The 26710-nt window shown below is 55.4% G+C and overlaps 24 non-coding genes and 19 pseudogenes across 24 annotated transcripts; all 43 read left to right on the top strand.

Annotated features, from left to right (window-relative positions):
* The first annotated feature begins 31 nt into the window (after positions 1-31).
* Positions 32-151, top strand: LOC130338639 (5S ribosomal RNA; annotated as a pseudogene).
* A 651-nt stretch (positions 152-802) lies between these two features.
* LOC130338410 (5S ribosomal RNA) lies at positions 803-921 on the top strand. The gene has a single exon (XR_008879105.1). It is a non-coding gene; the product is annotated as a 5S ribosomal RNA (ribosomal RNA).
* Positions 922-1221: 300 nt separating this feature from the next.
* On the top strand, positions 1222-1341 carry LOC130338638 (5S ribosomal RNA; annotated as a pseudogene).
* Positions 1342-1993: 652 nt separating this feature from the next.
* Positions 1994-2112, top strand: LOC130338576 (5S ribosomal RNA). The gene has a single exon (XR_008879255.1). It is a non-coding gene; the product is annotated as a 5S ribosomal RNA (ribosomal RNA).
* An 856-nt stretch (positions 2113-2968) lies between these two features.
* Positions 2969-3087, top strand: LOC130338409 (5S ribosomal RNA). Its single transcript, XR_008879104.1, has one exon. It is a non-coding gene; the product is annotated as a 5S ribosomal RNA (ribosomal RNA).
* A 300-nt stretch (positions 3088-3387) lies between these two features.
* On the top strand, positions 3388-3507 carry LOC130338637 (5S ribosomal RNA; annotated as a pseudogene).
* A 653-nt stretch (positions 3508-4160) lies between these two features.
* LOC130338408 (5S ribosomal RNA) lies at positions 4161-4279 on the top strand. Its single transcript, XR_008879103.1, has one exon. It is a non-coding gene; the product is annotated as a 5S ribosomal RNA (ribosomal RNA).
* Positions 4280-4579: 300 nt separating this feature from the next.
* On the top strand, positions 4580-4699 carry LOC130338636 (5S ribosomal RNA; annotated as a pseudogene).
* Positions 4700-5351: 652 nt separating this feature from the next.
* On the top strand, positions 5352-5470 carry LOC130338571 (5S ribosomal RNA). Its single transcript, XR_008879250.1, has one exon. It is a non-coding gene; the product is annotated as a 5S ribosomal RNA (ribosomal RNA).
* Positions 5471-6146: 676 nt separating this feature from the next.
* LOC130338407 (5S ribosomal RNA) lies at positions 6147-6265 on the top strand. The gene has a single exon (XR_008879102.1). It is a non-coding gene; the product is annotated as a 5S ribosomal RNA (ribosomal RNA).
* A 300-nt stretch (positions 6266-6565) lies between these two features.
* On the top strand, positions 6566-6685 carry LOC130338635 (5S ribosomal RNA; annotated as a pseudogene).
* Positions 6686-7341: 656 nt separating this feature from the next.
* Positions 7342-7460, top strand: LOC130338570 (5S ribosomal RNA). Its single transcript, XR_008879249.1, has one exon. It is a non-coding gene; the product is annotated as a 5S ribosomal RNA (ribosomal RNA).
* A 652-nt stretch (positions 7461-8112) lies between these two features.
* LOC130338406 (5S ribosomal RNA) lies at positions 8113-8231 on the top strand. The gene has a single exon (XR_008879101.1). It is a non-coding gene; the product is annotated as a 5S ribosomal RNA (ribosomal RNA).
* A 300-nt stretch (positions 8232-8531) lies between these two features.
* Positions 8532-8651, top strand: LOC130338633 (5S ribosomal RNA; annotated as a pseudogene).
* Positions 8652-9310: 659 nt separating this feature from the next.
* LOC130338405 (5S ribosomal RNA) lies at positions 9311-9429 on the top strand. Its single transcript, XR_008879100.1, has one exon. It is a non-coding gene; the product is annotated as a 5S ribosomal RNA (ribosomal RNA).
* A 300-nt stretch (positions 9430-9729) lies between these two features.
* Positions 9730-9849, top strand: LOC130338631 (5S ribosomal RNA; annotated as a pseudogene).
* A 660-nt stretch (positions 9850-10509) lies between these two features.
* LOC130338404 (5S ribosomal RNA) lies at positions 10510-10628 on the top strand. The gene has a single exon (XR_008879099.1). It is a non-coding gene; the product is annotated as a 5S ribosomal RNA (ribosomal RNA).
* Positions 10629-10928: 300 nt separating this feature from the next.
* Positions 10929-11048, top strand: LOC130338630 (5S ribosomal RNA; annotated as a pseudogene).
* A 653-nt stretch (positions 11049-11701) lies between these two features.
* On the top strand, positions 11702-11820 carry LOC130338403 (5S ribosomal RNA). The gene has a single exon (XR_008879098.1). It is a non-coding gene; the product is annotated as a 5S ribosomal RNA (ribosomal RNA).
* A 300-nt stretch (positions 11821-12120) lies between these two features.
* On the top strand, positions 12121-12240 carry LOC130338629 (5S ribosomal RNA; annotated as a pseudogene).
* Positions 12241-12892: 652 nt separating this feature from the next.
* LOC130338402 (5S ribosomal RNA) lies at positions 12893-13011 on the top strand. The gene has a single exon (XR_008879097.1). It is a non-coding gene; the product is annotated as a 5S ribosomal RNA (ribosomal RNA).
* A 300-nt stretch (positions 13012-13311) lies between these two features.
* Positions 13312-13431, top strand: LOC130338582 (5S ribosomal RNA; annotated as a pseudogene).
* A 652-nt stretch (positions 13432-14083) lies between these two features.
* On the top strand, positions 14084-14202 carry LOC130338569 (5S ribosomal RNA). The gene has a single exon (XR_008879248.1). It is a non-coding gene; the product is annotated as a 5S ribosomal RNA (ribosomal RNA).
* A 676-nt stretch (positions 14203-14878) lies between these two features.
* On the top strand, positions 14879-14997 carry LOC130338399 (5S ribosomal RNA). The gene has a single exon (XR_008879095.1). It is a non-coding gene; the product is annotated as a 5S ribosomal RNA (ribosomal RNA).
* Positions 14998-15297: 300 nt separating this feature from the next.
* On the top strand, positions 15298-15417 carry LOC130338628 (5S ribosomal RNA; annotated as a pseudogene).
* A 656-nt stretch (positions 15418-16073) lies between these two features.
* LOC130338568 (5S ribosomal RNA) lies at positions 16074-16192 on the top strand. The gene has a single exon (XR_008879247.1). It is a non-coding gene; the product is annotated as a 5S ribosomal RNA (ribosomal RNA).
* A 652-nt stretch (positions 16193-16844) lies between these two features.
* Positions 16845-16963, top strand: LOC130338398 (5S ribosomal RNA). The gene has a single exon (XR_008879094.1). It is a non-coding gene; the product is annotated as a 5S ribosomal RNA (ribosomal RNA).
* A 300-nt stretch (positions 16964-17263) lies between these two features.
* Positions 17264-17383, top strand: LOC130338626 (5S ribosomal RNA; annotated as a pseudogene).
* A 659-nt stretch (positions 17384-18042) lies between these two features.
* On the top strand, positions 18043-18161 carry LOC130338397 (5S ribosomal RNA). Its single transcript, XR_008879093.1, has one exon. It is a non-coding gene; the product is annotated as a 5S ribosomal RNA (ribosomal RNA).
* Positions 18162-18461: 300 nt separating this feature from the next.
* LOC130338625 (5S ribosomal RNA) lies at positions 18462-18581 on the top strand (annotated as a pseudogene).
* A 660-nt stretch (positions 18582-19241) lies between these two features.
* On the top strand, positions 19242-19360 carry LOC130338396 (5S ribosomal RNA). Its single transcript, XR_008879092.1, has one exon. It is a non-coding gene; the product is annotated as a 5S ribosomal RNA (ribosomal RNA).
* A 300-nt stretch (positions 19361-19660) lies between these two features.
* LOC130338624 (5S ribosomal RNA) lies at positions 19661-19780 on the top strand (annotated as a pseudogene).
* A 653-nt stretch (positions 19781-20433) lies between these two features.
* Positions 20434-20552, top strand: LOC130338395 (5S ribosomal RNA). The gene has a single exon (XR_008879091.1). It is a non-coding gene; the product is annotated as a 5S ribosomal RNA (ribosomal RNA).
* Positions 20553-20852: 300 nt separating this feature from the next.
* LOC130338623 (5S ribosomal RNA) lies at positions 20853-20972 on the top strand (annotated as a pseudogene).
* Positions 20973-21624: 652 nt separating this feature from the next.
* Positions 21625-21743, top strand: LOC130338394 (5S ribosomal RNA). The gene has a single exon (XR_008879090.1). It is a non-coding gene; the product is annotated as a 5S ribosomal RNA (ribosomal RNA).
* A 300-nt stretch (positions 21744-22043) lies between these two features.
* Positions 22044-22163, top strand: LOC130338581 (5S ribosomal RNA; annotated as a pseudogene).
* Positions 22164-22819: 656 nt separating this feature from the next.
* Positions 22820-22938, top strand: LOC130338393 (5S ribosomal RNA). The gene has a single exon (XR_008879089.1). It is a non-coding gene; the product is annotated as a 5S ribosomal RNA (ribosomal RNA).
* A 300-nt stretch (positions 22939-23238) lies between these two features.
* On the top strand, positions 23239-23358 carry LOC130338622 (5S ribosomal RNA; annotated as a pseudogene).
* Positions 23359-24014: 656 nt separating this feature from the next.
* LOC130338392 (5S ribosomal RNA) lies at positions 24015-24133 on the top strand. Its single transcript, XR_008879088.1, has one exon. It is a non-coding gene; the product is annotated as a 5S ribosomal RNA (ribosomal RNA).
* Positions 24134-24433: 300 nt separating this feature from the next.
* LOC130338619 (5S ribosomal RNA) lies at positions 24434-24553 on the top strand (annotated as a pseudogene).
* A 652-nt stretch (positions 24554-25205) lies between these two features.
* Positions 25206-25324, top strand: LOC130338391 (5S ribosomal RNA). The gene has a single exon (XR_008879087.1). It is a non-coding gene; the product is annotated as a 5S ribosomal RNA (ribosomal RNA).
* Positions 25325-25624: 300 nt separating this feature from the next.
* On the top strand, positions 25625-25744 carry LOC130338618 (5S ribosomal RNA; annotated as a pseudogene).
* A 659-nt stretch (positions 25745-26403) lies between these two features.
* On the top strand, positions 26404-26522 carry LOC130338390 (5S ribosomal RNA). Its single transcript, XR_008879086.1, has one exon. It is a non-coding gene; the product is annotated as a 5S ribosomal RNA (ribosomal RNA).
* The last annotated feature ends 188 nt before the right edge of the window (positions 26523-26710 follow it).

The following is a 26710-nucleotide window of genomic DNA, read 5'->3' as shown; positions in this document are numbered from 1 at the left end:
CTGCTTGTGCGACAGAGTGGGGCCAGCCAGTGTCTACCGGCCACACCACCCTGGGTATGCCCGATCTCGTCTGATCTCGGAAGCCAAGCAGGGTCGGGCTCGGACAGTACTGGGATGGTTGACCTCCTGGGAATACCGGGTGCTGTAGACAGGTTGCGATGTTTCTTTACACTTTCTCCTCTGGCCCAGCCTGGGAAGGCACTTTCCCGAATATCGGGGGGGGGAGATTTACGAAAACCTGTTTTGGGGGAAAAGTTGGCCCATTGCCCGTAAGCATCCAATGAGATGGCTTCTTCCAGTTTCAAAAAGGTAGCAAATAAAAAATGAAAAGAAGCAATGTGATCGGTTGCTACGGGCAACTGCTCCGCTTTTTCTCTGCGCAGGTTTTGACGAATCTCCCCCATTCAACTTGGGGCAAGCCAGAGCTGGAAGCCGCAGAGGCCTGTGTGCCGGTTTGCTGCTTGCTACTGTCAGCACACAATCCGTCCATCCAGCTCCGTGTCCCGGCCAGAAAAGCTCATTGCCCCTGCAGCCAGGCATGTGTAAATATAAGAGTTAAAAGCAGCCCAGCCAGGAAATGGCCAGGCTTTGAGCAGGCTGAGGCTGAAGGGGCCAGCCCGAGCAAGGGCTCCCTGTGCAAAGCAGTTTGTGTACGTAAGCCATAGAGCCAGTGAGCTGAAGCAGCCTTGGAGCTGGGCTGAGTGCGTGGAAAGGAGGGGGGCAGGAAGCAGGCCCAGTGCTGAGCAGCAGGCAGGCAGGCAGGCTGCAGAGTAGAAGAGCTGCAAATGAGAGGCTCGTCTCTGCCTACGGCCACACCACCCTGAACACGCCCGATCTCGTCTGATCTCGGAAGCTAAGCAGGGTCGGGCCTGGTTAGTACTTGGATGGGAGACCGCCTGGGAATACCAGGTGCTGTAGGCTTTTTGCTTTTTCTCACTTCAACCAGCAGGGGTCAGTCTCCCCTATGCCTTTTTTACATTCACTTTCTTAGCTGCACATTTGCTTCTTTTCTTCTTTTTTTATGGCCTTTCTCCCTTGTGTTGTTTATGTGACGTCACAGTACGGGATATGCTCCTACAGTCCTATCAGCTTGAGTCCCTGCACGTCCCCAGGGCTCACCTGCAATGTACGCAGGGGTGCGCTACCTGCTGTCCAGCCCTTTGCGCAACGGTCCGCGGCCTGGAGGAAAGCTGCTTGTGCGACAGAGTGGGGCCAGCCAGTGTCTACCGGCCACACCACCCTGGGTATGCCCGATCTCGTCTGATCTCGGAAGCCAAGCAGGGTCGGGCTCGGACAGTACTGGGATGGTTGACCTCCTGGGAATACCGGGTGCTGTAGACAGGTTGCGATGTTTCTTTACACTTTCTCCTCTGGCCCAGCCTGGGAAGGCACTTTCCCGAATATCGGGGGGGGGGAGATTTACGAAAACCTGTTTTGGGGGAAAAGTTGGCCCATTGCCCGTAAGCATCCAATGAGATGGCTTCTTCCAGTTTCAAAAAGGTAGCAAATAAAAAATGAAAAGAAGCAATGTGATCGGTTGCTACGGGCAACTGCTCCGCTTTTTCTCTGCGCAGGTTTTGACGAATCTCCCCCATTCAACTTGGGGCAAGCCAGAGCTGGAAGCCGCAGAGGCCTGTGTGCCGGTTTGCTGCTTGCTACTGTCAGCACACAATCCGTCCATCCAGCTCCGTGTCCCGGCCAGAAAAGCTCATTGCCCCTGCAGCCAGGCATGTGTAAATATAAGAGTTAAAAGCAGCCCAGCCAGGAAATGGCCAGGCTTTGAGCAGGCTGAGGCTGAAGGGGCCAGCCCGAGCAAGGGCTCCCTGTGCAAAGCAGTTTGTGTACGTAAGCCATAGAGCCAGTGAGCTGAAGCAGCCTTGGAGCTGGGCTGAGTGCGTGGAAAGGAGGGGGGCAGGAAGCAGGCCCAGTGCTGAGCAGCAGGCAGGCAGGCAGGCTGCAGAGTAGAAGAGCTGCAAATGAGAGGCTCGTCTCTGCCTACGGCCACACCACCCTGAACACGCCCGATCTCGTCTGATCTCGGAAGCCAAGCAGGGTCGGGCTCGGACAGTACTGGGATGGTTGACCTTCTGGGAATACCGGGTGCTGTAGACAGGATGCGATGTTTCTTTACACTTTCTCCTCTGGCCCAGCCTGGGAAGGCACTTTCCCGAATATCGGGGGGGGGGAGATTTACGAAAACCTGTTTTGGGGGAAAAGTTGGCCCATTGCCCGTAAGCATCCAATGAGATGGCTTCTTCCAGTTTCAAAAAGGTAGCAAATAAAAAATGAAAAGAAGCAATGTGATCGGTTGCTACGGGCAACTGCTCCGCTTTTTCTCTGCGCAGGTTTTGACGAATCTCCCCCATTCAACTTGGGGCAAGCCAGAGCTGGAAGCCGCAGAGGCCTGTGTGCCGGTTTGCTGCTTGCTACTGTCAGCACACAATCCGTCCATCCAGCTCCGTGTCCCGGCCAGAAAAGCTCATTGCCCCTGCAGCCAGGCATGTGTAAATATAAGAGTTAAAAGCAGCCCAGCCAGGAAATGGCCAGGCTTTGAGCAGGCTGAGGCTGAAGGGGCCAGCCCGAGCAAGGGCTCCCTGTGCAAAGCAGTTTGTGTACGTAAGCCATAGAGCCAGTGAGCTGAAGCAGCCTTGGAGCTGGGCTGAGTGCGTGGAAAGGAGGGGGGCAGGAAGCAGGCCCAGTGCTGAGCAGCAGGCAGGCAGGCAGGCAGGCTGCAGAGTAGAAGAGCTGCAAATGAGAGGCTCGTCTCTGCCTGCAAATGAGAGGCTCATCTCTGCCTGCAAATGAGAGGCTCGTCTCTGCCTGCAAATGAGAGGCTCGTCTCTGCCTGCAAATGAGAGGCTCGTCTCTGCCTGCAAATGAGAGGCCCGTCTCTGCCTGCAAATGAGAGGCCCGTCTCTGCCTGCAAATGAGAGGCCCGTCTCTGCCTGCAAATGAGAGGCCCGTCTCTGCCTACGGCCACACCACCCTGAACACGCCCGATCTCGTCTGATCTCGGAAGCTAAGCAGGGTCGGGCCTGGTTAGTACTTGGATGGGAGACCGCCTGGGAATACCAGGTGCTGTAGGCTTTTTGCTTTTTCTCACTTCAACCAGCAGGGGTCAGTCTCCCCTATGCCTTTTTTACATTCACTTTCTTAGCTGCACATTTGCTTCTTTTCTTCTTTTTTTATGGCCTTTCTCCCTTGTGTTGTTTATGTGACGTCACAGTACGGGATATGCTCCTACAGTCCTATCAGCTTGAGTCCCTGCACGTCCCCAGGGCTCACCTGCAATGTACGCAGGGGTGCGCTACCTGCTGTCCAGCCCTTTGCGCAACGGTCCGCGGCCTGGAGGAAAGCTGCTTGTGCGACAGAGTGGGGCCAGCCAGTGTCTACCGGCCACACCACCCTGGGTATGCCCGATCTCGTCTGATCTCGGAAGCCAAGCAGGGTCGGGCTCGGACAGTACTGGGATGGTTGACCTCCTGGGAATACCGGGTGCTGTAGACAGGTTGCGATGTTTCTTTACACTTTCTCCTCTGGCCCAGCCTGGGAAGGCACTTTCCCGAATATCGGGGGGGGGGGAGATTTACGAAAACCTGTTTTGGGGGAAAAGTTGGCCCATTGCCCGTAAGCATCCAATGAGATGGCTTCTTCCAGTTTCAAAAAGGTAGCAAATAAAAAATGAAAAGAAGCAATGTGATCGGTTGCTACGGGCAACTGCTCCGCTTTTTCTCTGCGCAGGTTTTGACGAATCTCCCCCATTCAACTTGGGGCAAGCCAGAGCTGGAAGCCGCAGAGGCCTGTGTGCCGGTTTGCTGCTTGCTACTGTCAGCACACAATCCGTCCATCCAGCTCCGTGTCCCGGCCAGAAAAGCTCATTGCCCCTGCAGCCAGGCATGTGTAAATATAAGAGTTAAAAGCAGCCCAGCCAGGAAATGGCCAGGCTTTGAGCAGGCTGAGGCTGAAGGGGCCAGCCCGAGCAAGGGCTCCCTGTGCAAAGCAGTTTGTGTACGTAAGCCATAGAGCCAGTGAGCTGAAGCAGCCTTGGAGCTGGGCTGAGTGCGTGGAAAGGAGGGGGGCAGGAAGCAGGCCCAGTGCTGAGCAGCAGGCAGGCAGGCAGGCTGCAGAGTAGAAGAGCTGCAAATGAGAGGCTCGTCTCTGCCTACGGCCACACCACCCTGAACACGCCCGATCTCGTCTGATCTCGGAAGCTAAGCAGGGTCGGGCCTGGTTAGTACTTGGATGGGAGACCGCCTGGGAATACCAGGTGCTGTAGGCTTTTTGCTTTTTCTCACTTCAACCAGCAGGGGTCAGTCTCCCCTATGCCTTTTTTACATTCACTTTCTTAGCTGCACATTTGCTTCTTTTCTTCTTTTTTTATGGCCTTTCTCCCTTGTGTTGTTTATGTGACGTCACAGTACGGGATATGCTCCTACAGTCCTATCAGCTTGAGTCCCTGCACGTCCCCAGGGCTCACCTGCAATGTACGCAGGGGTGCGCTACCTGCTGTCCAGCCCTTTGCGCAACGGTCCGCGGCCTGGAGGAAAGCTGCTTGTGCGACAGAGTGGGGCCAGCCAGTGTCTACCGGCCACACCACCCTGGGTATGCCCGATCTCGTCTGATCTCGGAAGCCAAGCAGGGTCGGGCTCGGACAGTACTGGGATGGTTGACCTCCTGGGAATACCGGGTGCTGTAGACAGGTTGCGATGTTTCTTTACACTTTCTCCTCTGGCCCAGCCTGGGAAGGCACTTTCCCGAATATCGGGGGGGGGGAGATTTACGAAAACCTGTTTTGGGGGAAAAGTTGGCCCATTGCCCGTAAGCATCCAATGAGATGGCTTCTTCCAGTTTCAAAAAGGTAGCAAATAAAAAATGAAAAGAAGCAATGTGATCGGTTGCTACGGGCAACTGCTCCGCTTTTTCTCTGCGCAGGTTTTGACGAATCTCCCCCATTCAACTTGGGGCAAGCCAGAGCTGGAAGCCGCAGAGGCCTGTGTGCCGGTTTGCTGCTTGCTACTGTCAGCACACAATCCGTCCATCCAGCTCCGTGTCCCGGCCAGAAAAGCTCATTGCCCCTGCAGCCAGGCATGTGTAAATATAAGAGTTAAAAGCAGCCCAGCCAGGAAATGGCCAGGCTTTGAGCAGGCTGAGGCTGAAGGGGCCAGCCCGAGCAAGGGCTCCCTGTGCAAAGCAGTTTGTGTACGTAAGCCATAGAGCCAGTGAGCTGAAGCAGCCTTGGAGCTGGGCTGAGTGCGTGGAAAGGAGGGGGGCAGGAAGCAGGCCCAGTGCTGAGCAGCAGGCAGGCAGGCAGGCTGCAGAGTAGAAGAGCTGCAAATGAGAGGCTCGTCTCTGCCTACGGCCACACCACCCTGAACACGCCCGATCTCGTCTGATCTCGGAAGCCAAGCAGGGTCGGGCTCGGACAGTACTGGGATGGTTGACCTCCTGGGAATACCGGGTGCTGTAGACAGGTTGCGATGTTTCTTTACACTTTCTCCTCTGGCCCAGCCTGGGAAGGCACTTTCCCGAATATCGGGGGGGGGGAGATTTACGAAAACCTGTTTTGGGGGAAAAGTTGGCCCATTGCCCGTAAGCATCCAATGAGATGGCTTCTTCCAGTTTCAAAAAGGTAGCAAATAAAAAATGAAAAGAAGCAATGTGATCGGTTGCTACGGGCAACTGCTCCGCTTTTTCTCTGCGCAGGTTTTGACGAATCTCCCCCATTCAACTTGGGGCAAGCCAGAGCTGGAAGCCGCAGAGGCCTGTGTGCCGGTTTGCTGCTTGCTACTGTCAGCACACAATCCGTCCATCCAGCTCCGTGTCCCGGCCAGAAAAGCTCATTGCCCCTGCAGCCAGGCATGTGTAAATATAAGAGTTAAAAGCAGCCCAGCCAGGAAATGGCCAGGCTTTGAGCAGGCTGAGGCTGAAGGGGCCAGCCCGAGCAAGGGCTCCCTGTGCAAAGCAGTTTGTGTACGTAAGCCATAGAGCCAGTGAGCTGAAGCAGCCTTGGAGCTGGGCTGAGTGCGTGGAAAGGAGGGGGGCAGGAAGCAGGCCCAGTGCTGAGCAGCAGGCAGGCAGGCAGGCAGGCAGGCAGGCAGGCAGGCAGGCTGCAGAGTAGAAGAGCTGCAAATGAGAGGCTCGTCTCTGCCTACGGCCACACCACCCTGAACACGCCCGATCTCGTCTGATCTCGGAAGCTAAGCAGGGTCGGGCCTGGTTAGTACTTGGATGGGAGACCGCCTGGGAATACCAGGTGCTGTAGGCTTTTTGCTTTTTCTCACTTCAACCAGCAGGGGTCAGTCTCCCCTATGCCTTTTTTACATTCACTTTCTTAGCTGCACATTTGCTTCTTTTCTTCTTTTTTTATGGCCTTTCTCCCTTGTGTTGTTTATGTGACGTCACAGTACGGGATATGCTCCTACAGTCCTATCAGCTTGAGTCCCTGCACGTCCCCAGGGCTCACCTGCAATGTACGCAGGGGTGCGCTACCTGCTGTCCAGCCCTTTGCGCAACGGTCCGCGGCCTGGAGGAAAGCTGCTTGTGCGACAGAGTGGGGCCAGCCAGTGTCTACCGGCCACACCACCCTGGGTATGCCCGATCTCGTCTGATCTCGGAAGCCAAGCAGGGTCGGGCTCGGACAGTACTGGGATGGTTGACCTCCTGGGAATACCGGGTGCTGTAGACAGGTTGCGATGTTTCTTTACACTTTCTCCTCTGGCCCAGCCTGGGAAGGCACTTTCCCGAATATCGGGGGGGGGGAGATTTACGAAAACCTGTTTTGGGGGAAAAGTTGGCCCATTGCCCGTAAGCATCCAATGAGATGGCTTCTTCCAGTTTCAAAAAGGTAGCAAATAAAAAATGAAAAGAAGCAATGTGATCGGTTGCTACGGGCAACTGCTCCGCTTTTTCTCTGCGCAGGTTTTGACGAATCTCCCCCATTCAACTTGGGGCAAGCCAGAGCTGGAAGCCGCAGAGGCCTGTGTGCCGGTTTGCTGCTTGCTACTGTCAGCACACAATCCGTCCATCCAGCTCCGTGTCCCGGCCAGAAAAGCTCATTGCCCCTGCAGCCAGGCATGTGTAAATATAAGAGTTAAAAGCAGCCCAGCCAGGAAATGGCCAGGCTTTGAGCAGGCTGAGGCTGAAGGGGCCAGCCCGAGCAAGGGCTCCCTGTGCAAAGCAGTTTGTGTACGTAAGCCATAGAGCCAGTGAGCTGAAGCAGCCTTGGAGCTGGGCTGAGTGCGTGGAAAGGAGGGGGGCAGGAAGCAGGCCCAGTGCTGAGCAGCAGGCAGGCAGGCAGGCAGGCTGCAGAGTAGAAGAGCTGCAAACGAGAGGCTCGTCTCTGCCTACGGCCACACCACCCTGAACACGCCCGATCTCGTCTGATCTCGGAAGCCAAGCAGGGTCGGGCTCGGACAGTACTGGGATGGTTGACCTCCTGGGAATACCGGGTGCTGTAGACAGGTTGCGATGTTTCTTTACACTTTCTCCTCTGGCCCAGCCTGGGAAGGCACTTTCCCGAATATCGGGGGGGGGGAGATTTACGAAAACCTGTTTTGGGGGAAAAGTTGGCCCATTGCCCGTAAGCATCCAATGAGATGGCTTCTTCCAGTTTCAAAAAGGTAGCAAATAAAAAATGAAAAGAAGCAATGTGATCGGTTGCTACGGGCAACTGCTCCGCTTTTTCTCTGCGCAGGTTTTGACGAATCTCCCCCATTCAACTTGGGGCAAGCCAGAGCTGGAAGCCGCAGAGGCCTGTGTGCCGGTTTGCTGCTTGCTACTGTCAGCACACAATCCGTCCATCCAGCTCCGTGTCCCGGCCAGAAAAGCTCATTGCCCCTGCAGCCAGGCATGTGTAAATATAAGAGTTAAAAGCAGCCCAGCCAGGAAATGGCCAGGCTTTGAGCAGGCTGAGGCTGAAGGGGCCAGCCCGAGCAAGGGCTCCCTGTGCAAAGCAGTTTGTGTACGTAAGCCATAGAGCCAGTGAGCTGAAGCAGCCTTGGAGCTGGGCTGAGTGCGTGGAAAGGAGGGGGGCAGGAAGCAGGCCCAGTGCTGAGCAGCAGGCAGGCAGGCAGGCTGCAGAGTAGAAGAGCTGCAAATGAGAGGCTCGTCTCTGCCTACGGCCACACCACCCTGAACACGCCCGATCTCGTCTGATCTCGGAAGCTAAGCAGGGTCGGGCCTGGTTAGTACTTGGATGGGAGACCGCCTGGGAATACCAGGTGCTGTAGGCTTTTTGCTTTTTCTCACTTCAACCAGCAGGGGTCAGGCTCCCCTATGCCTTTTTTACATTCACTTTCTTAGCTGCACATTTGCTTCTTTTCTTCTTTTTTTATGGCCTTTCTCCCTTGTGTTGTTTATGTGACGTCACAGTACGGGATATGCTCCTACAGTCCTATCAGCTTGAGTCCCTGCACGTCCCCAGGGCTCACCTGCAATGTACGCAGGGGTGCGCTACCTGCTGTCCAGCCCTTTGCGCAACGGTCCGCGGCCTGGAGGAAAGCTGCTTGTGCGACAGAGTGGGGCCAGCCAGTGTCTACCGGCCACACCACCCTGGGTATGCCCGATCTCGTCTGATCTCGGAAGCCAAGCAGGGTCGGGCTCGGACAGTACTGGGATGGTTGACCTCCTGGGAATACCGGGTGCTGTAGACAGGTTGCGATGTTTCTTTACACTTTCTCCTCTGGCCCAGCCTGGGAAGGCACTATCCCGAATATCGGGGGGGGGAGATTTACGAAAACCTGTTTTGGGGGAAAAGTTGGCCCATTGCCCGTAAGCATCCAATGAGATGGCTTCTTCCAGTTTCAAAAAGGTAGCAAATAAAAAATGAAAAGAAGCAATGTGATCGGTTGCTACGGGCAACTGCTCCGCTTTTTCTCTGCGCAGGTTTTGACGAATCTCCCCCATTCAACTTGGGGCAAGCCAGAGCTGGAAGCCGCAGAGGCCTGTGTGCCGGTTTGCTGCTTGCTACTGTCAGCACACAATCCGTCCATCCAGCTCCGTGTCCCGGCCAGAAAAGCTCATTGCCCCTGCAGCCAGGCATGTGTAAATATAAGAGTTAAAAGCAGCCCAGCCAGGAAATGGCCAGGCTTTGAGCAGGCTGAGGCTGAAGGGGCCAGCCCGAGCAAGGGCTCCCTGTGCAAAGCAGTTTGTGTACGTAAGCCATAGAGCCAGTGAGCTGAAGCAGCCTTGGAGCTGGGCTGAGTGCGTGGAAAGGAGGGGGGCAGGAAGCAGGCCCAGTGCTGAGCAGCAGGCAGGCAGGCAGGCAGGCAGGCTGCAGAGTAGAAGAGCTGCAAATGAGAGGCTCGTCTCTGCCTACGGCCACACCACCCTGAACACGCCCGATCTCGTCTGATCTCGGAAGCTAAGCAGGGTCGGGCCTGGTTAGTACTTGGATGGGAGACCGCCTGGGAATACCAGGTGCTGTAGGCTTTTTGCTTTTTCTCACTTCAACCAGCAGGGGTCAGTCTCCCCTATGCCTTTTTTACATTCACTTTCTTAGCTGCACATTTGCTTCTTTTCTTCTTTTTTTATGGCCTTTCTCCCTTGTGTTGTTTATGTGACGTCACAGTACGGGATATGCTCCTACAGTCCTATCAGCTTGAGTCCCTGCACGTCCCCAGGGCTCACCTGCAATGTACGCAGGGGTGCGCTACCTGCTGTCCAGCCCTTTGCGCAACGGTCCGCGGCCTGGAGGAAAGCTGCTTGTGCGACAGAGTGGGGCCAGCCAGTGTCTACCGGCCACACCACCCTGGGTATGCCCGATCTCGTCTGATCTCGGAAGCCAAGCAGGGTCGGGCTCGGACAGTACTGGGATGGTTGACCTCCTGGGAATACCGGGTGCTGTAGACAGGTTGCGATGTTTCTTTACACTTTCTCCTCTGGCCCAGCCTGGGAAGGCACTATCCCGAATATCGGGGGGGGGGAGATTTACGAAAACCTGTTTTGGGGGAAAAGTTGGCCCATTGCCCGTAAGCATCCAATGAGATGGCTTCTTCCAGTTTCAAAAAGGTAGCAAATAAAAAATGAAAAGAAGCAATGTGATCGGTTGCTACGGGCAACTGCTCCGCTTTTTCTCTGCGCAGGTTTTGACGAATCTCCCCCATTCAACTTGGGGCAAGCCAGAGCTGGAAGCCGCAGAGGCCTGTGTGCCGGTTTGCTGCTTGCTACTGTCAGCACACAATCCGTCCATCCAGCTCCGTGTCCCGGCCAGAAAAGCTCATTGCCCCTGCAGCCAGGCATGTGTAAATATAAGAGTTAAAAGCAGCCCAGCCAGGAAATGGCCAGGCTTTGAGCAGGCTGAGGCTGAAGGGGCCAGCCCGAGCAAGGGCTCCCTGTGCAAAGCAGTTTGTGTACGTAAGCCATAGAGCCAGTGAGCTGAAGCAGCCTTGGAGCTGGGCTGAGTGCGTGGAAAGGAGGGGGGCAGGAAGCAGGCCCAGTGCTGAGCAGCAGGCAGGCAGGCAGGCAGGCAGGCTGCAGAGTAGAAGAGCTGCAAATGAGAGGCTCGTCTCTGCCTACGGCCACACCACCCTGAACACGCCCGATCTCGTCTGATCTCGGAAGCTAAGCAGGGTCGGGCCTGGTTAGTACTTGGATGGGAGACCGCCTGGGAATACCAGGTGCTGTAGGCTTTTTGCTTTTTCTCACTTCAACCAGCAGGGGTCAGTCTCCCCTATGCCTTTTTTACATTCACTTTCTTAGCTGCACATTTGCTTCTTTTCTTCTTTTTTTATGGCCTTTCTCCCTTGTGTTGTTTATGTGACGTCACAGTACGGGATATGCTCCTACAGTCCTATCAGCTTGAGTCCCTGCACGTCCCCAGGGCTCACCTGCAATGTACGCAGGGGTGCGCTACCTGCTGTCCAGCCCTTTGCGCAACGGTCCGCGGCCTGGAGGAAAGCTGCTTGTGCGACAGAGTGGGGCCAGCCAGTGTCTACCGGCCACACCACCCTGGGTATGCCCGATCTCGTCTGATCTCGGAAGCCAAGCAGGGTCGGGCTCGGACAGTACTGGGATGGTTGACCTCCTGGGAATACCGGGTGCTGTAGACAGGTTGCGATGTTTCTTTACACTTTCTCCTCTGGCCCAGCCTGGGAAGGCACTTTCCCGAATATCGGGGGGGGGGGAGATTTACGAAAACCTGTTTTGGGGGAAAAGTTGGCCCATTGCCCGTAAGCATCCAATGAGATGGCTTCTTCCAGTTTCAAAAAGGTAGCAAATAAAAAATGAAAAGAAGCAATGTGATCGGTTGCTACGGGCAACTGCTCCGCTTTTTCTCTGCGCAGGTTTTGACGAATCTCCCCCATTCAACTTGGGGCAAGCCAGAGCTGGAAGCCGCAGAGGCCTGTGTGCCGGTTTGCTGCTTGCTACTGTCAGCACACAATCCGTCCATCCAGCTCCGTGTCCCGGCCAGAAAAGCTCATTGCCCCTGCAGCCAGGCATGTGTAAATATAAGAGTTAAAAGCAGCCCAGCCAGGAAATGGCCAGGCTTTGAGCAGGCTGAGGCTGAAGGGGCCAGCCCGAGCAAGGGCTCCCTGTGCAAAGCAGTTTGTGTACGTAAGCCATAGAGCCAGTGAGCTGAAGCAGCCTTGGAGCTGGGCTGAGTGCGTGGAAAGGAGGGGGGCAGGAAGCAGGCCCAGTGCTGAGCAGCAGGCAGGCAGGCAGGCTGCAGAGTAGAAGAGCTGCAAATGAGAGACTCGTCTCTGCCTACGGCCACACCACCCTGAACACGCCCGATCTCGTCTGATCTCGGAAGCTAAGCAGGGTCGGGCCTGGTTAGTACTTGGATGGGAGACCGCCTGGGAATACCAGGTGCTGTAGGCTTTTTGCTTTTTCTCACTTCAACCAGCAGGGGTCAGTCTCCCCTATGCCTTTTTTACATTCACTTTCTTAGCTGCACATTTGCTTCTTTTCTTCTTTTTTTATGGCCTTTCTCCCTTGTGTTGTTTATGTGACGTCACAGTACGGGATATGCTCCTACAGTCCTATCAGCTTGAGTCCCTGCACGTCCCCAGGGCTCACCTGCAATGTACGCAGGGGTGCGCTACCTGCTGTCCAGCCCTTTGCGCAACGGTCCGCGGCCTGGAGGAAAGCTGCTTGTGCGACAGAGTGGGGCCAGCCAGTGTCTACCGGCCACACCACCCTGGGTATGCCCGATCTCGTCTGATCTCGGAAGCCAAGCAGGGTCGGGCTCGGACAGTACTGGGATGGTTGACCTCCTGGGAATACCGGGTGCTGTAGACAGGTTGCGATGTTTCTTTACACTTTCTCCTCTGGCCCAGCCTGGGAAGGCACTTTCCCGAATATCGGGGGGGGGGAGATTTACGAAAACCTGTTTTGGGGGAAAAGTTGGCCCATTGCCCGTAAGCATCCAATGAGATGGCTTCTTCCAGTTTCAAAAAGGTAGCAAATAAAAAATGAAAAGAAGCAATGTGATCGGTTGCTACGGGCAACTGCTCCGCTTTTTCTCTGTGCAGGTTTTGACGAATCTCCCCCATTCAACTTGGGGCAAGCCAGAGCTGGAAGCCGCAGAGGCCTGTGTGCCGGTTTGCTGCTTGCTACTGTCAGCACACAATCCGTCCATCCAGCTCCGTGTCCCGGCCAGAAAAGCTCATTGCCCCTGCAGCCAGGCATGTGTAAATATAAGAGTTAAAAGCAGCCCAGCCAGGAAATGGCCAGGCTTTGAGCAGGCTGAGGCTGAAGGGGCCAGCCCGAGCAAGGGCTCCCTGTGCAAAGCAGTTTGTGTACGTAAGCCATAGAGCCAGTGAGCTGAAGCAGCCTTGGAGCTGGGCTGAGTGCGTGGAAAGGAGGGGGGCAGGAAGCAGGCCCAGTGCTGAGCAGCAGGCAGGCAGGCAGGCTGCAGAGTAGAAGAGCTGCAAATGAGAGGCTCGTCTCTGCCTACGGCCACACCACCCTGAACACGCCCGATCTCGTCTGATCTCGGAAGCTAAGCAGGGTCGGGCCTGGTTAGTACTTGGATGGGAGACCGCCTGGGAATACCAGGTGCTGTAGGCTTTTTGCTTTTTCTCACTTCAACCAGCAGGGGTCAGTCTCCCCTATGCCTTTTTTACATTCACTTTCTTAGCTGCACATTTGCTTCTTTTCTTCTTTTTTTATGGCCTTTCTCCCTTGTGTTGTTTATGTGACGTCACAGTACGGGATATGCTCCTACAGTCCTATCAGCTTGAGTCCCTGCACGTCCCCAGGGCTCACCTGCAATGTACGCAGGGGTGCGCTACCTGCTGTCCAGCCCTTTGCGCAACGGTCCGCGGCCTGGAGGAAAGCTGCTTGTGCGACAGAGTGGGGCCAGCCAGTGTCTACCGGCCACACCACCCTGGGTATGCCCGATCTCGTCTGATCTCGGAAGCCAAGCAGGGTTGGGCTCGGACAGTACTGGGATGGTTGACCTCCTGGGAATACCGGGTGCTGTAGACAGGTTGCGATGTTTCTTTACACTTTCTCCTCTGGCCCAGCCTGGGAAGGCACTTTCCCGAATATCGGGGGGGGGGAGATTTACGAAAACCTGTTTTGGGGGAAAAGTTGGCCCATTGCCCGTAAGCATCCAATGAGATGGCTTCTTCCAGTTTCAAAAAGGTAGCAAATAAAAAATGAAAAGAAGCAATGTGATCGGTTGCTACGGGCAACTGCTCCGCTTTTTCTCTGCGCAGGTTTTGACGAATCTCCCCCATTCAACTTGGGGCAAGCCAGAGCTGGAAGCCGCAGAGGCCTGTGTGCCGGTTTGCTGCTTGCTACTGTCAGCACACAATCCGTCCATCCAGCTCCGTGTCCCGGCCAGAAAAGCTCATTGCCCCTGCAGCCAGGCATGTGTAAATATAAGAGTTAAAAGCAGCCCAGCCAGGAAATGGCCAGGCTTTGAGCAGGCTGAGGCTGAAGGGGCCAGCCCGAGCAAGGGCTCCCTGTGCAAAGCAGTTTGTGTACGTAAGCCATAGAGCCAGTGAGCTGAAGCAGCCTTGGAGCTGGGCTGAGTGCGTGGAAAGGAGGGGGGCAGGAAGCAGGCCCAGTGCTGAGCAGCAGGCAGGCAGGCAGGCTGCAGAGTAGAAGAGCTGCAAATGAGAGGCTCGTCTCTGCCTACGGCCACACCACCCTGAACACGCCCGATCTCGTCTGATCTCGGAAGCCAAGCAGGGTCGGGCTCGGACAGTACTGGGATGGTTGACCTCCTGGGAATACCGGGTGCTGTAGACAGGTTGCGATGTTTCTTTACACTTTCTCCTCTGGCCCAGCCTGGGAAGGCACTTTCCCGAATATCGGGGGGGGGGAGATTTACGAAAACCTGTTTTGGGGGAAAAGTTGGCCCATTGCCCGTAAGCATCCAATGAGATGGCTTCTTCCAGTTTCAAAAAGGTAGCAAATAAAAAATGAAAAGAAGCAATGTGATCGGTTGCTACGGGCAACTGCTCCGCTTTTTCTCTGCGCAGGTTTTGACGAATCTCCCCCATTCAACTTGGGGCAAGCCAGAGCTGGAAGCCGCAGAGGCCTGTGTGCCGGTTTGCTGCTTGCTACTGTCAGCACACAATCCGTCCATCCAGCTCCGTGTCCCGGCCAGAAAAGCTCATTGCCCCTGCAGCCAGGCATGTGTAAATATAAGAGTTAAAAGCAGCCCAGCCAGGAAATGGCCAGGCTTTGAGCAGGCTGAGGCTGAAGGGGCCAGCCCGAGCAAGGGCTCCCTGTGCAAAGCAGTTTGTGTACGTAAGCCATAGAGCCAGTGAGCTGAAGCAGCCTTGGAGCTGGGCTGAGTGCGTGGAAAGGAGGGGGGCAGGAAGCAGGCCCAGTGCTGAGCAGCAGGCAGGCAGGCAGGCAGGCAGGCAGGCAGGCAGGCAGGCTGCAGAGTAGAAGAGCTGCAAATGAGAGGCTCGTCTCTGCCTACGGCCACACCACCCTGAACACGCCCGATCTCGTCTGATCTCGGAAGCTAAGCAGGGTCGGGCCTGGTTAGTACTTGGATGGGAGACCGCCTGGGAATACCAGGTGCTGTAGGCTTTTTGCTTTTTCTCACTTCAACCAGCAGGGGTCAGTCTCCCCTATGCCTTTTTTACATTCACTTTCTTAGCTGCACATTTGCTTCTTTTCTTCTTTTTTTATGGCCTTTCTCCCTTGTGTTGTTTATGTGACGTCACAGTACGGGATATGCTCCTACAGTCCTATCAGCTTGAGTCCCTGCACGTCCCCAGGGCTCACCTGCAATGTACGCAGGGGTGCGCTACCTGCTGTCCAGCCCTTTGCGCAACGGTCCGCGGCCTGGAGGAAAGCTGCTTGTGCGACAGAGTGGGGCCAGCCAGTGTCTACCGGCCACACCACCCTGGGTATGCCCGATCTCGTCTGATCTCGGAAGCCAAGCAGGGTCGGGCTCGGACAGTACTGGGATGGTTGACCTCCTGGGAATACCGGGTGCTGTAGACAGGTTGCGATGTTTCTTTACACTTTCTCCTCTGGCCCAGCCTGGGAAGGCACTTTCCCGAATATCGGGGGGGGGGAGATTTACGAAAACCTGTTTTGGGGGAAAAGTTGGCCCATTGCCCGTAAGCATCCAATGAGATGGCTTCTTCCAGTTTCAAAAAGGTAGCAAATAAAAAATGAAAAGAAGCAATGTGATCGGTTGCTACGGGCAACTGCTCCGCTTTTTCTCTGCGCAGGTTTTGACGAATCTCCCCCATTCAACTTGGGGCAAGCCAGAGCTGGAAGCCGCAGAGGCCTGTGTGCCGGTTTGCTGCTTGCTACTGTCAGCACACAATCCGTCCATCCAGCTCCGTGTCCCGGCCAGAAAAGCTCATTGCCCCTGCAGCCAGGCATGTGTAAATATAAGAGTTAAAAGCAGCCCAGCCAGGAAATGGCCAGGCTTTGAGCAGGCTGAGGCTGAAGGGGCCAGCCCGAGCAAGGGCTCCCTGTGCAAAGCAGTTTGTGTACGTAAGCCATAGAGCCAGTGAGCTGAAGCAGCCTTGGAGCTGGGCTGAGTGCGTGGAAAGGAGGGGGGCAGGAAGCAGGCCCAGTGCTGAGCAGCAGGCAGGCAGGCAGGCAGGCTGCAGAGTAGAAGAGCTGCAAACGAGAGGCTCGTCTCTGCCTACGGCCACACCACCCTGAACACGCCCGATCTCGTCTGATCTCGGAAGCCAAGCAGGGTCGGGCTCGGACAGTACTGGGATGGTTGACCTCCTGGGAATACCGGGTGCTGTAGACAGGTTGCGATGTTTCTTTACACTTTCTCCTCTGGCCCAGCCTGGGAAGGCACTTTCCCGAATATCGGGGGGGGGGAGATTTACGAAAACCTGTTTTGGGGGAAAAGTTGGCCCATTGCCCGTAAGCATCCAATGAGATGGCTTCTTCCAGTTTCAAAAAGGTAGCAAATAAAAAATGAAAAGAAGCAATGTGATCGGTTGCTACGGGCAACTGCTCCGCTTTTTCTCTGCGCAGGTTTTGACGAATCTCCCCCATTCAACTTGGGGCAAGCCAGAGCTGGAAGCCGCAGAGGCCTGTGTGCCGGTTTGCTGCTTGCTACTGTCAGCACACAATCCGTCCATCCAGCTCCGTGTCCCGGCCAGAAAAGCTCATTGCCCCTGCAGCCAGGCATGTGTAAATATAAGAGTTAAAAGCAGCCCAGCCAGGAAATGGCCAGGCTTTGAGCAGGCTGAGGCTGAAGGGGCCAGCCCGAGCAAGGGCTCCCTGTGCAAAGCAGTTTGTGTACGTAAGCCATAGAGCCAGTGAGCTGAAGCAGCCTTGGAGCTGGGCTGAGTGCGTGGAAAGGAGGGGGGCAGGAAGCAGGCCCAGTGCTGAGCAGCAGGCAGGCAGGCAGGCTGCAGAGTAGAAGAGCTGCAAATGAGAGGCTCGTCTCTGCCTACGGCCACACCACCCTGAACACGCCCGATCTCGTCTGATCTCGGAAGCTAAGCAGGGTCGGGCCTGGTTAGTACTTGGATGGGAGACCGCCTGGGAATACCAGGTGCTGTAGGCTTTTTGCTTTTTCTCACTTCAACCAGCAGGGGTCAGGCTCCCCTATGCCTTTTTTACATTCACTTTCTTAGCTGCACATTTGCTTCTTTTCTTCTTTTTTTATGGCCTTTCTCCCTTGTGTTGTTTATGTGACGTCACAGTACGGGATATGCTCCTACAGTCCTATCAGCTTGAGTCCCTGCACGTCCCCAGGGCTCACCTGCAATGTACGCAGGGGTGCGCTACCTGCTGTCCAGCCCTTTGCGCAACGGTCCGCGGCCTGGAGGAAAGCTGCTTGTGCGACAGAGTGGGGCCAGCCAGTGTCTACCGGCCACACCACCCTGGGTATGCCCGATCTCGTCTGATCTCGGAAGCCAAGCAGGGTCGGGCTCGGACAGTACTGGGATGGTTGACCTCCTGGGAATACCGGGTGCTGTAGACAGGTTGCGATGTTTCTTTACACTTTCTCCTCTGGCCCAGCCTGGGAAGGCACTATCCCGAATATCGGGGGGGGGAGATTTACGAAAACCTGTTTTGGGGGAAAAGTTGGCCCATTGCCCGTAAGCATCCAATGAGATGGCTTCTTCCAGTTTCAAAAAGGTAGCAAATAAAAAATGAAAAGAAGCAATGTGATCGGTTGCTACGGGCAACTGCTCCGCTTTTTCTCTGCGCAGGTTTTGACGAATCTCCCCCATTCAACTTGGGGCAAGCCAGAGCTGGAAGCCGCAGAGGCCTGTGTGCCGGTTTGCTGCTTGCTACTGTCAGCACACAATCCGTCCATCCAGCTCCGTGTCCCGGCCAGAAAAGCTCATTGCCCCTGCAGCCAGGCATGTGTAAATATAAGAGTTAAAAGCAGCCCAGCCAGGAAATGGCCAGGCTTTGAGCAGGCTGAGGCTGAAGGGGCCAGCCCGAGCAAGGGCTCCCTGTGCAAAGCAGTTTGTGTACGTAAGCCATAGAGCCAGTGAGCTGAAGCAGCCTTGGAGCTGGGCTGAGTGCGTGGAAAGGAGGGGGGCAGGAAGCAGGCCCAGTGCTGAGCAGCAGGCAGGCAGGCAGGCAGGCAGGCTGCAGAGTAGAAGAGCTGCAAATGAGAGGCTCGTCTCTGCCTACGGCCACACCACCCTGAACACGCCCGATCTCGTCTGATCTCGGAAGCTAAGCAGGGTCGGGCCTGGTTAGTACTTGGATGGGAGACCGCCTGGGAATACCAGGTGCTGTAGGCTTTTTGCTTTTTCTCACTTCAACCAGCAGGGGTCAGTCTCCCCTATGCCTTTTTTACATTCACTTTCTTAGCTGCACATTTGCTTCTTTTCTTCTTTTTTTATGGCCTTTCTCCCTTGTGTTGTTTATGTGACGTCACAGTACGGGATATGCTCCTACAGTCCTATCAGCTTGAGTCCCTGCACGTCCCCAGGGCTCACCTGCAATGTACGCAGGGGTGCGCTACCTGCTGTCCAGCCCTTTGCGCAACGGTCCGCGGCCTGGAGGAAAGCTGCTTGTGCGACAGAGTGGGGCCAGCCAGTGTCTACCGGCCACACCACCCTGGGTATGCCCGATCTCGTCTGATCTCGGAAGCCAAGCAGGGTCGGGCTCGGACAGTACTGGGATGGTTGACCTCCTGGGAATACCGGGTGCTGTAGACAGGTTGCGATGTTTCTTTACACTTTCTCCTCTGGCCCAGCCTGGGAAGGCACTATCCCGAATATCGGGGGGGGGGAGATTTACGAAAACCTGTTTTGGGGGAAAAGTTGGCCCATTGCCCGTAAGCATCCAATGAGATGGCTTCTTCCAGTTTCAAAAAGGTAGCAAATAAAAAATGAAAAGAAGCAATGTGATCGGTTGCTACGGGCAACTGCTCCGCTTTTTCTCTGCGCAGGTTTTGACGAATCTCCCCCATTCAACTTGGGGCAAGCCAGAGCTGGAAGCCGCAGAGGCCTGTGTGCCGGTTTGCTGCTTGCTACTGTCAGCACACAATCCGTCCATCCAGCTCCGTGTCCCGGCCAGAAAAGCTCATTGCCCCTGCAGCCAGGCATGTGTAAATATAAGAGTTAAAAGCAGCCCAGCCAGGAAATGGCCAGGCTTTGAGCAGGCTGAGGCTGAAGGGGCCAGCCCGAGCAAGGGCTCCCTGTGCAAAGCAGTTTGTGTACGTAAGCCATAGAGCCAGTGAGCTGAAGCAGCCTTGGAGCTGGGCTGAGTGCGTGGAAAGGAGGGGGGCAGGAAGCAGGCCCAGTGCTGAGCAGCAGGCAGGCAGGCAGGCAGGCAGGCTGCAGAGTAGAAGAGCTGCAAATGAGAGGCTCGTCTCTGCCTACGGCCACACCACCCTGAACACGCCCGATCTCGTCTGATCTCGGAAGCTAAGCAGGGTCGGGCCTGGTTAGTACTTGGATGGGAGACCGCCTGGGAATACCAGGTGCTGTAGGCTTTTTGCTTTTTCTCACTTCAACCAGCAGGGGTCAGTCTCCCCTATGCCTTTTTTACATTCACTTTCTTAGCTGCACATTTGCTTCTTTTCTTCTTTTTTTATGGCCTTTCTCCCTTGTGTTGTTTATGTGACGTCACAGTACGGGATATGCTCCTACAGTCCTATCAGCTTGAGTCCCTGCACGTCCCCAGGGCTCACCTGCAATGTACGCAGGGGTGCGCTACCTGCTGTCCAGCCCTTTGCGCAACGGTCCGCGGCCTGGAGGAAAGCTGCTTGTGCGACAGAGTGGGGCCAGCCAGTGTCTACCGGCCACACCACCCTGGGTATGCCCGATCTCGTCTGATCTCGGAAGCCAAGCAGGGTCGGGCTCGGACAGTACTGGGATGGTTGACCTCCTGGGAATACCGGGTGCTGTAGACAGGTTGCGATGTTTCTTTACACTTTCTCCTCTGGCCCAGCCTGGGAAGGCACTTTCCCGAATATCGGGGGGGGGGGAGATTTACGAAAACCTGTTTTGGGGGAAAAGTTGGCCCATTGCCCGTAAGCATCCAATGAGATGGCTTCTTCCAGTTTCAAAAAGGTAGCAAATAAAAAATGAAAAGAAGCAATGTGATCGGTTGCTACGGGCAACTGCTCCGCTTTTTCTCTGCGCAGGTTTTGACGAATCTCCCCCATTCAACTTGGGGCAAGCCAGAGCTGGAAGCCGCAGAGGCCTGTGTGCCGGTTTGCTGCTTGCTACTGTCAGCACACAATCCGTCCATCCAGCTCCGTGTCCCGGCCAGAAAAGCTCATTGCCCCTGCAGCCAGGCATGTGTAAATATAAGAGTTAAAAGCAGCCCAGCCAGGAAATGGCCAGGCTTTGAGCAGGCTGAGGCTGAAGGGGCCAGCCCGAGCAAGGGCTCCCTGTGCAAAGCAGTTTGTGTACGTAAGCCATAGAGCCAGTGAGCTGAAGCAGCCTTGGAGCTGGGCTGAGTGCGTGGAAAGGAGGGGGGCAGGAAGCAGGCCCAGTGCTGAGCAGCAGGCAGGCAGGCAGGCTGCAGAGTAGAAGAGCTGCAAATGAGAGGCTCGTCTCTGCCTACGGCCACACCACCCTGAACACGCCCGATCTCGTCTGATCTCGGAAGCTAAGCAGGGTCGGGCCTGGTTAGTACTTGGATGGGAGACCGCCTGGGAATACCAGGTGCTGTAGGCTTTTTGCTTTTTCTCACTTCAACCAGCAGGGGTCAGTCTCCCCTATGCCTTTTTTACATTCACTTTCTTAGCTGCACATTTGCTTCTTTTCTTCTTTTTTTATGGCCTTTCTCCCTTGTGTTGTTTATGTGACGTCACAGTACGGGATATGCTCCTACAGTCCTATCAGCTTGAGTCCCTGCACGTCCCCAGGGCTCACCTGCAATGTACGCAGGGGTGCGCTACCTGCTGTCCAGCCCTTTGCGCAACGGTCCGCGGCCTGGAGGAAAGCTGCTTGTGCGACAGAGTGGGGCCAGCCAGTGTCTACCGGCCACACCACCCTGGGTATGCCCGATCTCGTCTGATCTCGGAAGCCAAGCAGGGTCGGGCTCGGACAGTACTGGGATGGTTGACCTCCTGGGAATACCGGGTGCTGTAGACAGGTTGCGATGTTTCTTTACACTTTCTCCTCTGGCCCAGCCTGGGAAGGCACTTTCCCGAATATCGGGGGGGGGGAGATTTACGAAAACCTGTTTTGGGGGAAAAGTTGGCCCATTGCCCGTAAGCATCCAATGAGATGGCTTCTTCCAGTTTCAAAAAGGTAGCAAATAAAAAATGAAAAGAAGCAATGTGATCGGTTGCTACGGGCAACTGCTCCGCTTTTTCTCTGTGCAGGTTTTGACGAATCTCCCCCATTCAACTTGGGGCAAGCCAGAGCTGGAAGCCGCAGAGGCCTGTGTGCCGGTTTGCTGCTTGCTACTGTCAGCACACAATCCGTCCATCCAGCTCCGTGTCCCGGCCAGAAAAGCTCATTGCCCCTGCAGCCAGGCATGTGTAAATATAAGAGTTAAAAGCAGCCCAGCCAGGAAATGGCCAGGCTTTGAGCAGGCTGAGGCTGAAGGGGCCAGCCCGAGCAAGGGCTCCCTGTGCAAAGCAGTTTGTGTACGTAAGCCATAGAGCCAGTGAGCTGAAGCAGCCTTGGAGCTGGGCTGAGTGCGTGGAAAGGAGGGGGGCAGGAAGCAGGCCCAGTGCTGAGCAGCAGGCAGGCAGGCAGGCTGCAGAGTAGAAGAGCTGCAAATGAGAGGCTCGTCTCTGCCTACGGCCACACCACCCTGAACACGCCCGATCTCGTCTGATCTCGGAAGCTAAGCAGGGTCGGGCCTGGTTAGTACTTGGATGGGAGACCGCCTGGGAATACCAGGTGCTGTAGGCTTTTTGCTTTTTCTCACTTCAACCAGCAGGGGTCAGTCTCCCCTATGCCTTTTTTACATTCACTTTCTTAGCTGCACATTTGCTTCTTTTCTTCTTTTTTTATGGCCTTTCTCCCTTGTGTTGTTTATGTGACGTCACAGTACGGGATATGCTCCTACAGTCCTATCAGCTTGAGTCCCTGCACGTCCCCAGGGCTCACCTGCAATGTACGCAGGGGTGCGCTACCTGCTGTCCAGCCCTTTGCGCAACGGTCCGCGGCCTGGAGGAAAGCTGCTTGTGCGACAGAGTGGGGCCAGCCAGTGTCTACCGGCCACACCACCCTGGGTATGCCCGATCTCGTCTGATCTCGGAAGCCAAGCAGGGTTGGGCTCGGACAGTACTGGGATGGTTGACCTCCTGGGAATACCGGGTGCTGTAGACAGGTTGCGATGTTTCTTTACACTTTCTCCTCTGGCCCAGCCTGGGAAGGCACTTTCCCGAATATCGGGGGGGGGGAGATTTACGAAAACCTGTTTTGGGGGAAAAGTTGGCCCATTGCCCGTAAGCATCCAATGAGATGGCTTCTTCCAGTTTCAAAAAGGTAGCAAATAAAAAATGAAAAGAAGCAATGTGATCGGTTGCTACGGGCAACTGCTCCGCTTTTTCTCTGCGCAGGTTTTGACGAATCTCCCCCATTCAACTTGGGGCAAGCCAGAGCTGGAAGCCGCAGAGGCCTGTGTGCCGGTTTGCTGCTTGCTACTGTCAGCACACAATCCGTCCATCCAGCTCCGTGTCCCGGCCAGAAAAGCTCATTGCCCCTGCAGCCAGGCATGTGTAAATATAAGAGTTAAAAGCAGCCCAGCCAGGAAATGGCCAGGCTTTGAGCAGGCTGAGGCTGAAGGGGCCAGCCCGAGCAAGGGCTCCCTGTGCAAAGCAGTTTGTGTACGTAAGCCATAGAGCCAGTGAGCTGAAGCAGCCTTGGAGCTGGGCTGAGTGCGTGGAAAGGAGGGGGGCAGGAAGCAGGCCCAGTGCTGAGCAGCAGGCAGGCAGGCAGGCAGGCTGCAGAGTAGAAGAGCTGCAAATGAGAGGCTCATCTCTGCCTACGGCCACACCACCCTGAACACGCCCGATCTCGTCTGATCTCGGAAGCTAAGCAGGGTCGGGCCTGGTTAGTACTTGGATGGGAGACCGCCTGGGAATACCAGGTGCTGTAGGCTTTTTGCTTTTTCTCACTTCAACCAGCAGGGGTCAGTCTCCCCTATGCCTTTTTTACATTCACTTTCTTAGCTGCACATTTGCTTCTTTTCTTCTTTTTTTATGGCCTTTCTCCCTTGTGTTGTTTATGTGACGTCACAGTACGGGATATGCTCCTACAGTCCTATCAGCTTGAGTCCCTGCACGTCCCCAGGGCTCACCTGCAATGTACGCAGGGGTGCGCTACCTGCTGTCCAGCCCTTTGCGCAACGGTCCGCGGCCTGGAGGAAAGCTGCTTGTGCGACAGAGTGGGGCCAGCCAGTGTCTACCGGCCACACCACCCTGGGTATGCCCGATCTCGTCTGATCTCGGAAGCCAAGCAGGGTCGGGCTCGGACAGTACTGGGATGGTTGACCTCCTGGGAATACCGGGTGCTGTAGACAGGTTGCGATGTTTCTTTACACTTTCTCCTCTGGCCCAGCCTGGGAAGGCACTTTCCCGAATATCGGGGGGGGGGGGGGAGATTTACGAAAACCTGTTTTGGGGGAAAAGTTGGCCCATTGCCCGTAAGCATCCAATGAGATGGCTTCTTCCAGTTTCAAAAAGGTAGCAAATAAAAAATGAAAAGAAGCAATGTGATCGGTTGCTACGGGCAACTGCTCCGCTTTTTCTCTGCGCAGGTTTTGACGAATCTCCCCCATTCAACTTGGGGCAAGCCAGAGCTGGAAGCCGCAGAGGCCTGTGTGCCGGTTTGCTGCTTGCTACTGTCAGCACACAATCCGTCCATCCAGCTCCGTGTCCCGGCCAGAAAAGCTCATTGCCCCTGCAGCCAGGCATGTGTAAATATAAGAGTTAAAAGCAGCCCAGCCAGGAAATGGCCAGGCTTTGAGCAGGCTGAGGCTGAAGGGGCCAGCCCGAGCAAGGGCTCCCTGTGCAAAGCAGTTTGTGTACGTAAGCCATAGAGCCAGTGAGCTGAAGCAGCCTTGGAGCTGGGCTGAGTGCGTGGAAAGGAGGGGGGCAGGAAGCAGGCCCAGTGCTGAGCAGCAGGCAGGCAGGCAGGCTGCAGAGTAGAAGAGCTGCAAATGAGAGGCTCGTCTCTGCCTACGGCCACACCACCCTGAACACGCCCGATCTCGTCTGATCTCGGAAGCTAAGCAGGGTCGGGCCTGGTTAGTACTTGGATGGGAGACCGCCTGGGAATACCAGGTGCTGTAGGCTTTTTGCTTTTTCTCACTTCAACCAGCAGGGGTCAGTCTCCCCTATGCCTTTTTTACATTCACTTTCTTAGCTGCACATTTGCTTCTTTTCTTCTTTTTTTATGGCCTTTCTCCCTTGTGTTGTTTATGTGACGTCACAGTACGGGATATGCTCCTACAGTCCTATCAGCTTGAGTCCCTGCACGTCCCCAGGGCTCACCTGCAATGTACGCAGGGGTGCGCTACCTGCTGTCCAGCCCTTTGCGCAACGGTCCGCGGCCTGGAGGAAAGCTGCTTGTGCGACAGAGTGGGGCCAGCCAGTGTCTACCGGCCACACCACCCTGGGTATGCCCGATCTCGTCTGATCTCGGAAGCCAAGCAGGGTCGGGCTCGGACAGTACTGGGATGGTTGACCTCCTGGGAATACCGGGTGCTGTAGACAGGTTGCGATGTTTCTTTACACTTTCTCCTCTGGCCCAGCCTGGGAAGGCACTTTCCCGAATATCGGGGGGGGGGAGATTTACGAAAACCTGTTTTGGGGGAAAAGTTGGCCCATTGCCCGTAAGCATCCAATGAGATGGCTTCTTCCAGTTTCAAAAAGGTAGCAAATAAAAAATGAAAAGAAGCAATGTGATCGGTTGCTACGGGCAACTGCTCCGCTTTTTCTCTGTGCAGGTTTTGACGAATCTCCCCCATTCAACTTGGGGCAAGCCAGAGCTGGAAGCCGCAGAGGCCTGTGTGCCGGTTTGCTGCTTGCTACTGTCAGCACACAATCCGTCCATCCAGCTCCGTGTCCCGGCCAGAAAAGCTCATTGCCCCTGCAGCCAGGCATGTGTAAATATAAGAGTTAAAAGCAGCCCAGCCAGGAAATGGCCAGGCTTTGAGCAGGCTGAGGCTGAAGGGGCCAGCCCGAGCAAGGGCTCCCTGTGCAAAGCAGTTTGTGTACGTAAGCCATAGAGCCAGTGAGCTGAAGCAGCCTTGGAGCTGGGCTGAGTGCGTGGAAAGGAGGGGGGCAGGAAGCAGGCCCAGTGCTGAGCAGCAGGCAGGCAGGCAGGCTGCAGAGTAGAAGAGCTGCAAATGAGAGGCTCGTCTCTGCCTACGGCCACACCACCCTGAACACGCCCGATCTCGTCTGATCTCGGAAGCTAAGCAGGGTCGGGCCTGGTTAGTACTTGGATGGGAGACCGCCTGGGAATACCAGGTGCTGTAGGCTTTTTGCTTTTTCTCACTTCAACCAGCAGGGGTCAGTCTCCCCTATGCCTTTTTTACATTCACTTTCTTAGCTGCACATTTGCTTCTTTTCTTCTTTTTTTATGGCCTTTCTCCCTTGTGTTGTTTATGTGACGTCACAGTACGGGATATGCTCCTACAGTCCTATCAGCTTGAGTCCCTGCACGTCCCCAGGGCTCACCTGCAATGTACGCAGGGGTGCGCTACCTGCTGTCCAGCCCTTTGCGCAACGGTCCGCGGCCTGGAGGAAAGCTGCTTGTGCGACAGAGTGGGGCCAGCCAGTGTCTACCGGCCACACCACCCTGGGTATGCCCGATCTCGTCTGATCTCGGAAGCCAAGCAGGGTCGGGCTCGGACAGTACTGGGATGGTTGACCTCCTGGGAATACCGGGTGCTGTAGACAGGTTGCGATGTTTCTTTACACTTTCTCCTCTGGCCCAGCCTGGGAAGGCACTTTCCCGAATATCGGGGGGGGGGGGGGGGGAGATTTACGAAAACCTGTTTTGGGGGAAAAGTTGGCCCATTGCCCGTAAGCATCCAATGAGATGGCTTCTTCCAGTTTCAAAAAGGTAGCAAATAAAAAATGAAAAGAAGCAATGTGATCGGTTGCTACGGGCAACTGCTCCGCTTTTTCTCTGCGCAGGTTTTGACGAATCTCCCCCATTCAACTTGGGGCAAGCCAGAGCTGGAAGCCGCAGAGGCCTGTGTGCCGGTTTGCTGCTTGCTACTGTCAGCACACAATCCGTCCATCCAGCTCCGTGTCCCGGCCAGAAAAGCTCATTGCCCCTGCAGCCAGGCATGTGTAAATATAAGAGTTAAAAGCAGCCCAGCCAGGAAATGGCCAGGCTTTGAGCAGGCTGAGGCTGAAGGGGCCAGCCCGAGCAAGGGCTCCCTGTGCAAAGCAGTTTGTGTACGTAAGCCATAGAGCCAGTGAGCTGAAGCAGCCTTGGAGCTGGGCTGAGTGCGTGGAAAGGAGGGGGGCAGGAAGCAGGCCCAGTGCTGAGCAGCAGGCAGGCAGGCAGGCTGCAGAGTAGAAGAGCTGCAAATGAGAGGCTCGTCTCTGCCTACGGCCACACCACCCTGAACACGCCCGATCTCGTCTGATCTCGGAAGCTAAGCAGGGTCGGGCCTGGTTAGTACTTGGATGGGAGACCGCCTGGGAATACCAGGTGCTGTAGGCTTTTTGCTTTTTCTCACTTCAACCAGCAGGGGTCAGTCTCCCCTATGCCTTTTTTACATTCACTTTCTTAGCTGCACATTTGCTTCTTTTCTTCTTTTTTTATGGCCTTTCTCCCTTGTGTTGTTTATGTGACGTCACAGTACGGGATATGCTCCTACAGTCCTATCAGCTTGAGTCCCTGCACGTCCC

Source organism: Hyla sarda, unplaced genomic scaffold (assembly GCF_029499605.1).
Source record: "Hyla sarda isolate aHylSar1 unplaced genomic scaffold, aHylSar1.hap1 scaffold_523, whole genome shotgun sequence".
Taxonomy (NCBI): Eukaryota; Metazoa; Chordata; class Amphibia; order Anura; family Hylidae; genus Hyla; species Hyla sarda.
The sequence above is the reverse complement of the archived record's forward strand: the minus strand, read 5'-3'. Positions and strand labels throughout refer to the sequence as shown.